Below are 13,192 nucleotides of genomic sequence, written 5' to 3' on the forward strand. Positions count from 1 at the left end.
ACCGAGGACACGAAAGCTTACCTTGCAAGCTAGCTATCCCAGCCAAGAGTCCACACAATCTCAAAGTCCAAACACAGCAGTATCACAATCTGTTATGGACCAATAATATATCAAAAACAAACTCTACAAGCATTCAACAAAAGACAACGCCTTTTCTTTCATGTTTTACGTCTTAAGGCTTCATACAAAGCCATAAGCCCTTAATCACTTGATTCTGACTTAGTTCAATTAAAACAGAAGTTCAACTTCAACAATCTAGGGTCCACAAACCCCCCAATAGCCCACTGCATGAACAGTGCAGCTACTGTTCCTTGAAAACCCAGAATATCCGGATATATATTGGGGACATATCCGGATATCAATATTCGGATATCAGAAACCCCATATCCGGATATCAATATCCGGATATCATATCCGGATATGCATATCCGGATATTTCGCGACAGAATGTAGTTCTGCATTTCGCGAAGATATCCATCCAAGGTTCCATTTTTAACATTTCTAAACGTTAAAGCATGCATTTTAATTCTGTTCAAGGTTCATATATCAGAGGGCTACTTGTTTAACTCATTAAACATACCAAGACATCAACTTTAACCCATTAAACTCATTATCAAGGTTGGTGACACTTACCAAAGCTCAAAATAGAGCAAGAGTGGCTCTTGGAGCTCACCACACTGCCTCTCTAGTTCAGACTTGCAAGGTAAACGAAAATACCTCCATAAAGGTAGGTTCTTGCATTCAAAGATCACTCCTTGGACCTCAAAGTGCCAAGACAAAGGCTCAACCAACCCAAACTTACCAACTCAGCCCAACACCGCCACACACAACAGTTGAGACACCAAGAATGAACACCCTTACTTACCCACAATGATGTCTCTCACTCACACCAAGTGTTTAGGATGAAGAACAATCAAGAAAAGGTCACAAGGTTGAGTTTTGGTTAGAAACAAAGGAAAAGAGCAATGGAACAGTCCAAGAAAGCTCTTCAGCCGCCTAAGTCCCGTGGAAACAGAATTGTCTAGGGTTTTGTGCCCTAGGAATAAGTATATATAGCCACTTAAGTTATAAACGCGCAGTATTAACATTAATTGCTACACTTAGCATTTTAATCTCAAACTCAGGATTCTTAACCTACTCAATTTTACAAGAATTATCATATTTTTCTTATATTTTTCGTAGCACCTTTCCGGTACGCGCTTTTCATAGCCAGTATCAGTTTCTGGCACCAGTTCTCATTATATTAACTTGAAACTCGTTTTACAAGTCCTATATATTATTCTAGGAATTATCATGCACTTATTATAATTTTCTGGGATACTTTTTTGGTATGCATTTATACCGACTAGCAGAACCGGTATCTGCGCTTTTCGTCCAAAACGCGACTTTCAGCATTATTAACCACTTTCTATAATTATTTAAGCCTCATAATAATTATTAGGGTCAATTATGGAATTATTTCCTAATTTCACATAATTGATTAATTAACTTCCTTAATTAACGGTGCGGGTTCTTACACAAACCAAGGAAGAACTTCATCAAACCCAGATCTGTCATCTCGAATTACCGTGCCATTGTGCTCTTAAACTCTTGTATCATCTCATCATTGTTCCCCAAAAAATAAGGTCATCAACATAAAGAGCAACAAATAACAAATTACCTCCACTCTTCTTCACATAAAGGGCATGTTCGTAGGGACATTGCTCGAACCTGTTCTCCTTGAAGTATGTATCAATACGAGTATTCCATGCCCGCGGTACTTGCTTCAACCCGTAAAGCGCCTTCTTCAATTTCACCACCTTCTTTTCTTCTCTGATTTTCATGTACCCTGGTGGTTGTTCGATGTAGACTTCTTCTTCGAGCACACCATTTAAGAATGCCGACTTGACATCCATTTGAAATATCGGCCTTTTGAATTGAGCCGCTTGTGAAATGAGCAATCGAATTGTCTCCATTCTAGCAACGGGAGCAAACACCTCGTCATAGTCGATTCTCACCTTTTGCTTGTATCCCTTTGCAACAAGTCGTGCCTTGCACCGTTCTATCTCACCTTGAGCATGCATCTTTCTCTTGAACACCCACTTCACACCAATGGGCTGACTTCCTTTCGACAATTCCGCTAACTCCCATGTGTTGCTGCGGTCAATTGCATTAATCTCCTCGTCCATGGCAGTTTGCCACTTCTTGTCTCACATCGCCTCTTCAAAACTTATATTCTCATAATCCGACAAAACACATACAAGTTGTACCTCATTTGTCGAATCATACAAATCTTGCAAACTTCTCATTCTGGGTTGTCGCGGTTCATCTTCATCATCAATAGTTTCAGAATTTGTCAGAATGGTTATTGGTGTAACGGTTGATGATTCTCCAACTTCGATGATAACTTCCGTTGAGTTATTCCAATCCTACTCACTTCCTGAATCGTACATCACGACTCACCACAACCTTCTTGCTTATCGAGTCGAGTAGCTTGTATCCTTTTGTTTTCTCATCATACCCAATAAAAATATACCTTTGACTTTTGTCTTCAAGCTTCGTTCTTCGCTGATCTGACACGTGTGCATAGGCCACACTACCGAATACTTTGAGATGAGAAACTGTCAGTTTTTGTCCGCTCCATACCTCTTGCGGTGTTTGATCATCCAACTTTATATGAGGACACCGATTTTGCACATAGATGGCACATTGCACGGCTTCCGTCCAAAATTCCTTCGGCATCTTCTTGCTCTTGAGCATTGACCAAACCATGTCAAGAATGGTCCTGTTCTTCCTCTCGGCCACACCGTTTTGTTGTGGAGAGTACGGTGCGGTTAGAAATCGCCTTATGTCTTGCTCCTCACAATACTCCATGAAAACCGTCGAAGTATACTCTCCACCTCTATCAGATCGTATGGATTTGATGTGTTTACCGGTTGCCTTGTCCACCATCACTTTGAACTTTTTGAACACCTCGAACACCTCAGATTTTTCTTTCAAAAAATAAATCCAAGTTTTTCATGAGAAATCATCAATAAAGGAAATAAAATACCTCTTACCGCTAAAAGATTCAGGGGTGATTGGTCCACATATGTCAGTATGAATCAACTCAAGAGGTTGCTTAGCCCGATATTCTGCCTTCTTTTCAAACGAAGTTCTCGCATGCTTGCCGAGCACGCACTCTTCACAAAACTTTCCCTCATAGTCCATGTTTGGTAGCCCGTGCACCATGTTCTTCTTCGCCAACTCGTTTAGACCACCATGATGTAGGTGACCAAAACGGAGATGCCACAACGACACCTTGTCTTATACATCTACCTGCAAACATTTTTCTCGCATGCTTCTCAAATTCAACTTGTACATGCGATTTCTCCCCATTTCAACTCGAGCGACCAAACGCCCTTGCTTATCTTTCAAGTGTAAAATCCGGTCTTTCATAAGTACCGAATAACCTTTCTCCATGAGTTGCCCCATACTCAAAATGTTACTCTTGAGGTCTGGTACGTAATACACATCTCGGATTGACCCAACTAAGCCATCCTTTTGTAAGTAACAAATCGTACCTTGGCCTTTGACCTCAACCTTCGACGCATCTCCAAATGACACATGTCCAGTTTCCACCTTTCGCATCTCTTTGAATAGGTGCTCGTGCCCGCACATATGGTTTCTTGCACCCGTGTCGAGGTACCACACTGTGTCATTATCGGTGTTGCCTTCGTTGTGTGTCATCATGAGAAAACCTTCTTTCGCCTCTTCTTCTGTGGCTAGGTTGGTTGTCTCTTCCACCTTTTTCTCTAATCGACACTTTCGCAAAATGCCCCACCTGGCCACAATTGTAACACTTATCAGAGTTACAATCCTTTGCATAGTGATTATATTTTCCACACTTGTAGCATTCGATGTTGGAATAATTTGACCGGCCGCCTCTCCCACGCCAATTTTGTTAGTTTGATGTCCCTTTCTCCTCATAATACCCTTATTGACCGCGACCTCTACCACCGCGACTATTTCCTCGACCTCCACGGGCATGCCCTCTACCTCTAAAGTTTTGAGAATATAGTGCCTTTTCATCTTTGATTGCTGCCTTGGTTTGAAGTGCTTGCTCGAGTGTCTCCTCCTCCTTCTTCTTCTTGCGTTGTTCGTGTGCCTCGAGAGAACCAGCGAGCTCGTCGACCGTGAGCGTTGCTAGGTCCTTTGACTCTTCTATGGCACATACGACATTCTTGAAGCTGTCGGTTAATGACCTCAAAATCTTCTCCACAACTCGCGCATCGGTTAATGCTTCTCCGTTTCTATTGAGTTGGTTCACCACGGTTTGAACACGCATGATGTAGTCGGAGACACCTTCCGACTCCTACATCTTCATGCCTTCCAACTCACCGTGAAGAGTTTGAAGGCAGACTTGTTTAACTCGGTCGGCACCTTTGTACACCTTTGCCAAAATGTCCCATGCTTCTTTTGAAGTTGTTGCACTCACAATCTTCTCAAAGCCCGACTCGTCAACAGCTCGAAACAACATGTACAAAGTCGCCTTATCTTTTGATCGCGTCTCTTTCAACGCCTTGTTTTGAGCCACCGTATACCCCGCGGTAGTTGCCAGTTCTCCGAAACCTTCTTGGACCACCTCCCAACCATCTTGAGACCCGAGAAGAGCTTTCATTTGGATGCTCCAATTCTCGTAGTTCGCCTTCGTTAGTCGGGGTAGCGGCACATTACTGGTCACACTCTCCATTGGCTCTGATACCAATTTGTTAGGAGAAGAGTAAAAACAAAGGATTTTCACTAAGGCAGAAGTCGTAACTTTTACATTCAAACAATAGATTTTTAAATTACAAAACTTTTAACTCTACAATAAAGACACTTAACACCACCACAATAAACTCGCATAACTTCAGAAACTTAAAAACATAAAACTGACATTTAAGGTTTGTTGAATTAAACCCATTAAAAATTAAACTGACTGCTAAATTAAACCCATTAAAAATTAAACTGACGCATAACTCCACATTTAACGTTTATTCAACAAAGGAAATATTTGGAAAAATCACAATGAAGCAGAATAACAAATAAAAGAATTAATTTAAGGCAAAAGTTTGAGTTAAAAGAAAGACTAGTGGGAGGAGACTGAAGCCAAAACAATCAAAGGTTTAAACCTGAAGGAGGAACATACGGTGGGAGACAAGAACTTGAAAGTAAATGCTCAGAGAAGATCAACATAAAGCAGTTAGGATCAGACATAAGCTTTCGAGAAGGAGCAAAGTTCAATTAGGAGAAGTTTGACCTAATTTAGCGCAAAATTTCATTGTAAATTTTTCCTGATCATATCACTACATTGTTCACCAAAATAAATCATTTATCAACATGCTCTTTATATTTTGTTACTCTCACTTATATGCTTGGAATTCACACAAAATCAAACCTTACTACTTTCACGTGTATTGTGTGTTTTATCTCCACTTAAATTCAGTCTTTTCTAGCTTTCACATAAATTCATTCTTTTACAAATGCAGTAATCTACGGCTTTCACATAAATTCACTCTTTTATAATTACACGTCTTTTATAGATTTCACATAAACTCACACTTGAAAAAGGGTATTCTAATATATTATAGAATTGTAAATAATCTGTACAAAGGGTTCTCTATTTATAGAGAATACTTGACCTAATTTTGACCTAATGGGCTTGGCCCAATACAACAAATAAATGACTAAATCATAACTAAATAATCATTATTTACAACACTCCCCCTCAAGCTGAGGAATAGATATTTATCATTCCCAGCTTGCTAGTAAGTTCTTGAAATCTGTCTGAAGGAAGCCCCTTTGTTAATAGATCAGCTAATTGAAGCCTAGTGGGAATGTATGGAGTGGTAATCAACCCGCTATCAAGTTTTTCTTTGATGAAATGGCGGTCAACCTCAATATGTTTAGTCCGATCATGTTGAACTGGATTATGAGCTATACAAATAGCGGACTTATTATCACATAGCAGCTTCATAGGTCCCTCACATTTTATTTTGAGATCATCAAGTACAATTTTCAGCCACAGTAACTCACAAATGCCTTGAGCCATAGCTCGAAATTCAGCTTCTGCACTTGATCTGGCAACCACATCTTGTTTCTTACTTCTCCAAGTCACCAAGTTACCGCAAAGAAACATGCAATAACCAGTGGTAGAATGACGATCAGTCACGGATCCAGCATAATCAGCATCTGTGTAGACTTCTAAAGATAGATTGCCATCACGTCGGAATAACAATCTTTTACCAGGAGTACCTTTAAGATACTGAAGAATTCTCTCTACTGCTTGCATGTGTTTTTCTTTTGGATCGTGCATAAACTGACTGACAACACTAACAGCATAAGCTAGGTCTGGTCAAAAAACACGGCCGCACGCGCCTCCACGAGCCGGAGAAAGGAGATGCGCGTGGGATTCGCTCGCCGGGAAAGGGGCGGCGCGTGAGAGCGCGTGGAGGGGCTTCTCCGGCTGAAATATTTCTGGTGTGGTCGTCCGGTGAGCGCGCACCTGTCTGTGGGTGGTCGCGGTTGAAAAGTCGCCGGAAAGTGGTCCAAACGGTGAAGACAGATCTGATTGGAGGCGGTCGGAGGTGTTTTGGTCATTTGTGGCGGAGGAAAAGTGCGTAGAATGATAGAACGAAGGAAAAATAAGGTCAACAATGGTCCCCTTGGTCCAAAAGGTCCCCGGAAAAATTTTCCGGTGACGACTGATGGTGGCAAGAGGCAAAGAAATTAGGGTTTTGTTAAAAAAAAGAAGATAATATGTGCGGAAGCAAAGCCCTCAGATCGAGAGCTCTGATACCAACTTGAGGTCTTGTCGTCTTCTTGTCGGTTGAGACCTTTCATTGTGATGTTTGTGAATTTGCAAAACACCATCGAGTGTCATTTCCTTCTAGCACTATTAAAAGCAGGGAACCTTTTTCTCTTATCCATTCTGATGTTTGGGGCCCTTCTAAAGTGCACAGTGTTTCAGGTGCAAGGTGGTTTGTTTCTTTTATTGACGATTGTACTTGGATAACATGGATATACTTGATGAAAGACAAGTCTGAAGTACCAGAGATATTTATTCGGTTTCATCAAATGGTTGAGACTCAGTTTGGTAAGGGTATTAAAAGACTCAGATCTGATAATGGTACTGAGTACGTCAATCAACGCCTGTCACAATTCATTTCAGACAGAGGTATGATTCATGAGCTCACATGTGTTGATACCCCTCAACAAAACGGGGTTGCTGAAAGGAAAAATCGTCACCTTCTTGAAGTTGCTAGAGCACTACTTTTCCAGACATCTGTTCCTAGTTCTTATTAGGGAGAAGCAGTATTAGCTGCAACTTTTTTGATCAACCGTTACCTTCACGGGTCCTTAACAATATCAGTCCTATTCATTCCATGACTTCCTTCTTTCCTTCTGTTCCCATATTGCAGAGCCTTCCACCAAGAGTGTTTGGATGTGTTGCCTTTGTCCATGTTCATAAACAACATCGGAGTAAGTTGGATCCTAGGGCTCTTAAGTGTGTCTTCCTTGGTTATAACCCTTATAAAAAAGGGTACAAGTGTTATCATCCACCAAGTCAGAAATTTTTTGTTTCTATGGATGTCACCTTTCAAGAATCTGAATCTTATTTCCTGGGTCCTCATCGTCAGGGGGAGAACAGTTCTTCAGAAGACTCGTCCCCTTCCTTCTTTGAGTCTGGATCAATCTTCTCTCTTCCTAGTGTGTCTGCTCCTGGTGTGTCAGAACCTTCAAATACACCTGAGATACAACCCATACTGTCTTACCTGCAACCTCAATCGTCTGAACCACTGGTAAGTCCTGAATCTCCTATTTCTTCTGAGTCTCCTGAATCTCCTGTTTCTGATTCTAATATTATTTCCTCTCATGATTTGTTTATTTCTTCTGATATCTCTAATGACTTACCCATTGCTTCTACTTCTGATGACTTACCTATTGCTCTTAGAAAAGGAAAAAGATCTTGTCACAAGAAAACTTGTTCCTCCTGTCCCTCTTGTACTCAATACCCTATCTCCCACTTTGTTTCCTCTGCTAATCTTTCTGTGCAGCACAAAAGCTTTGATACCAACTTGAAAAAAGGTATTCTAATATATTATAGAATTGTAAATAATCTGTACAAAGGGTTCTCTATTTATAGAGAATACTTGGCCTAATTTTGACCTAATGGGCTTGGCCCAATACAACAAATAAATGACTAAATAATAACTAAATAATTATTATTTACAACACTCACTCTTTTATAAGTTCATGTCTTTTATAGATTTCACTTAAATTCAGATTTTTATTGCTTTCACATAATTTCATTTTTTATAATTTGTTATACTTTGTGATTTTCACATAAATGCACACTTTTATAAATTCAGCATTTTACTACTTCCACTCTTTTACAGATATGCTTTGAGTTCCATCGTTCATCACAAGTATAACACAAACCCATATCTCTACATTTTTGCAAATCAACATGAGAAAAACGTTTTCCATGATTAGGGGCAGGAAGGGCCAAACGTTGTGTTGTGGACACAGGAAGTTGGTTGACTACCATAGGAGTAGGAGATTGTGTAGTAACAAGTGTAGGATCAACCACCGAATTAAATCGTGAAGCAAATTTGCATTGTGTACCTTGGAAAGAATTCTTCAACTCACCGAAATGATCATCGTATGCCATAGCAAGTTGGATGGCTTGGTGCAAAGAATTGGGTTCCCGTAATTGAACGGCACCTCGAAGCTCCGATTGGAGACCCGATATGAAAAAATTCTTAAGAAGATCATCATCTAATTCAGGAGTTTGATTCACTAATGCCTTAAATTGCTGAATGAAATGGCGAAGAGATGAGGTTTGGGTCAATTTAGATAACGCCCCTTTCAAATTGGTAAACCCAGGGGTGCAAAAACGATGACGAAGAGTAGAACTGAAGTCAACCCAAGAACAAGCAGTACCTGATTTGAAGATCCATTGAAACCAAGAAGCAGCCATACCATCCATCTTTAACCCAGCCAATGTCACCTTGGTGTCCTCCGGAATCGATTGAAGAGTGAAGAAGAGTTCAGCGTTAAAGATCCAATTATTGGGGTCATTGCCATTGAACAAAGGCATCTCCATCCGAACCCCTTTGAGTAAGGAACGATGATCGGTGAAATCTGGACGCGATAGAGACGAAGTTGAAGTATTGCCATGAGGAGGGTCACGGCGAGGTGAATGGTTAGCAATCACCACCTCCTGGATTTGTTGCATCTGATTAACCAGCAAGGAAATCTGGTTGCGGGTGTCCGTCGCTTGCAACGTTGATTGCACGCACAATTCTTCAAATTGGGTGTCTACCCGTTGCTTGAAGGAATGAAGCTCATCCGACAATTCTTGAACCCTAGTCATAGCGTCAAGAATAGAGAGTGCAAAATGAAAGCACCAATGTTAAGGGTGAAACCCTTAAGAAGAGAAAGGAAAGGAAAAACGAAGAGAAAGAACTCTGATATTATTCAAGATGATTCTGCAAAGTATCTCTTTACATGTATTTATACAATTCAAGTATTAACCAACTAATGCAACCAACTAAATGATATCTGTGCATACACGTGTAAGCCACTGCTATTCTAATGCTTCCTAAGCTAACACGTCCTCAAACAACTGATAAGTGTCTAAATTACTAACCACTAAGCCACATAATCAGCTAGAAGAACCGAATCCCTTCTCTCACGGGTTGATCTCCTTCGACTTGTAACAATGTACAACATTGAAGGCAGTGCAATAAGTCCTAAATGATTGCACTAGAAGACCAAGGTAACTTGCTAAAGTGAAAGATTAACTTATAAGTGCAAAGTCAACATCATTCAAGTGAGAAAGGAACTAGAAGACTCAAAGAATGAAGACACTTGAAGATAATTGAAGTACATGACACATATACTTTTACAGTCTTAGGATGTATGAAGTTGTGTTTATTGAGCCATATTTCTCTAGATTGCATTTAGAAGCATAAACTCATGCATTGACATACAAGTCTCACACACATGGTAATTAAGGAAAGAAAAAGAAAAAAGTTTTATTTTTAATCCAAATAGATTTTTTCAATATTTGGTTTTTGATTTGGAAAAGAAAAGGTTGATTTGAAATTAATTTCCTTTTTTAAAAAGATTTGATTTGATTTGGTTCTTGATTTGAGATTGATTTCCTTTTTGAAAGATTTGATTTGATTTGATCTAATTTTGGAAAGTAAATCTGAAGATTTTGATTTTATTTTGAAAAAGATATTTTGGAAAGTTTTCTTAAAAAACCATGATACAATATCTAGTGCATAAACCTACATATTTTTCGTAAGGATTTGATTTTGAGAAAAAATCTATAAGTGCCATACCATGAGTTCTTTTTGAGAATTAAAAGAGAGCATAAGAGAGAGTGAATTAAACTTGAGAAATCCTTATGGTTTGATATGAACATCATATAGGGCATATGTTTAACATCTAGAGAGAGGAAGCTCTTTTATTATTCTTCTTCTTCTATTTCTTTATAATTCTAAATTTAGGAAGGTAGTTCTGGTGTGATTGGTTCAATTGGAGTGATCTTATGGTATATGTTAAGAGTGATCAAATGGTTGATCACAATATTTAAAATTTCAGTTGAGGATTGGTTCAAAGGGAATGATCCTAGGGTGTAGGTTAAGGGTGATCAGGTAGATCATATCTCTTGAAAAATTTCTTTTGAAAAATGGTTTCTTCAAGCACCGGTTAAAAGCTTGAAGATAGTGGAACGATCGGCCTCAGTCTAGATGTAGCTATTAGTGGTGGAGAGTGAAACAGGATACATCACGGTGCTATCTTCTCTTCCCTTATCTCTTAATTTTCCGCTGCATATTACTTTTCTTTTATTCTTTTTTGATAATATGAATTTGTTTTAAGGGATTGAAAATTTTTGTTATTTGTTAAATTCTCTTGCATGCTTTCTTTAAAAAGGGGTTTTTAATTTTCTTTGTTTAATTCGAAAAAGTTTAAAACACAATTTATTCTCCTTTGTGTTGTTATTTAGCCATTCTTTCTTTACATTCTATTGCTTTCGCATAAATTCAATTCTTTTTGCCTCCACCTATATTATCTATCTCTATCACTTAATTTTTGTCTTATGTGGCGTTCACATAAATTCACTCCTTCTTAAATTTAGTCCTTGACATCCCTCACATTAACTCCATTTTTTACTAAATTCACATAAAACTTGTTTTCTATTGCCCTCACAGGAATTCAATTCTCATTGGCTTCATCTACGCCATTTATATCTTTCACTTAGATTTAGAATTTAACCCTACAGATCATTCATTTAAGTTAAATACTATATAGTTACTACTTGAATTAAACTCTTATTCTGTACCCTGTGGTCATTCCAAAATATATCGCTATACAGACTATACTTTATTTTTTGCAAGAATTTGTGTCGTTAGTATTTAAAATTTTACAAATTTGTATTTACAAAATTAAAATCGGATTTATGAATTTAATTATAAAAGAAGAATAGTGGAATTTTAATTTAATTATAAAAATGCATTGGCAGGCGGGGCGTGCAGGCCCTCCGGGCTAGTTTACAGAATTTTATTTATTTTTTATAGAATGATAAATGTCATTTTTTATTTAAAATAAAAATTTAAATTCTTTTGTTTTCAGTGTGCATATTTTTTTATATTTATAACAAAAATATAATGAACAAATATAAGTTGATATAAAAAACTTATTCTACTAAATCGAATGTTTGGTGAATTGAATTGCATTTAATATAATCAAATATGTTATTATTTAAGTAAAAAAAATTAGAATATATAAATATATTAGAAACACGGTCATTGTTAGGACCTGTTTTATAATACACTAATTTATATTTTTTAGCAAATGAAATGTTGTTGAAAGAAAAAAAAAACTCTATTACACATTAAAAAAAGATAAATTAAATAATTCAAATCATTATTAAGGCTTGGTATTCTAACTTGGTATCAAGTGTGCTAACACACTTTCAGCTTAAATTTTATGGTTTTATACATGGTGAATGAAACATGTTTTATGGTTTTACACATTATAAAATATTAAAGGCGCGCACACGCATATATATTATAATGTCAGAATAAATAAGTTGTATATTCTAAATTTATTTCCTTTATACTTAGGTTTATTAAATTTTAATTTAGCGCCTTAAATTTTTATTATAAATTAACTATTTTACATGTGTAATCATTTATTTTCTTTATACTCTATTTAATCAAATTCCAATTTTTTATAAATCCAATTTTTGATAAATCCAATTTTTGCTTTATACTTTTTTCTCACCTATCAAGTTCAAAATTTAAATTTAAAATATTTGAATTCTAAACATTAAATATTCCCTCACCCCAATAGTTATAATAAATAATATTATTAATAGGCTTAACAATTTTCCATGTGAAAAGTAATGTGAAACATTAAAATAGTCTGTAAAATACTTAATGACAAACATCTTTTTACGATGTAGGAGTTGGATAGTCATTGGTCACTAAATGGTCGTTCATTTTTATAGTGATTAAATTTTTATGTTTTATTTTTTACAGAATGATAAATGTAATTTTTTTTATTAAGCATACATATTATTCAAAAAATTAATTTTTTATCTTTTAATTTGTAAGTTTTAGATTAAGTATACATATAAATATTTCAAATATTTATGTTAATTGTTTTTTTAAAAAAATACTTGTTCGAATTTTTGTCTCTTTTTGTATTATTTTTTTTAAGTTAATTTTTTTATTTATTTTCTTTTATAGTATAAATATGTCATTTCTTATTTGTTTTTTGAATTTAAATTTAAATTTTTTTATTTTTTTACAACTATACACATATTTTTAAAATTTTAAATATTTTTTCATTTGATTTATATATTATATTAAATTTAAATTTATTATCTATATATATATGTACGCACTACATGTCATTTGAAAACTTTATTCCTTTAGTAAATAGTTGAAATTTAAAAATATAAAATTTAACCTACAAATCAAAATAAAATAAACAAAAATTTAAGTGAAGAATTTGTGGTGGCAGACAACTCATTCAATGTCTCACTACTTTCTACATTGGAATTTCCAAATTAATAATAACTCAATTCTTTTAAACTTTGAATTTATGTTTAAATTTTGAATTTAAATTTTTAACTTTGTAATGGTAAAAAAAAATTTGAAAATTTTTA

The sequence above is a fragment of the Gastrolobium bilobum genome, unplaced genomic scaffold (genome assembly GCF_033153095.1).
Source record: "Gastrolobium bilobum isolate Gb01-03AN ecotype WA unplaced genomic scaffold, APGP_CSIRO_Gbil_v1 utg36781, whole genome shotgun sequence".
Classification (NCBI taxonomy): domain Eukaryota; kingdom Viridiplantae; phylum Streptophyta; class Magnoliopsida; order Fabales; family Fabaceae; genus Gastrolobium; species Gastrolobium bilobum.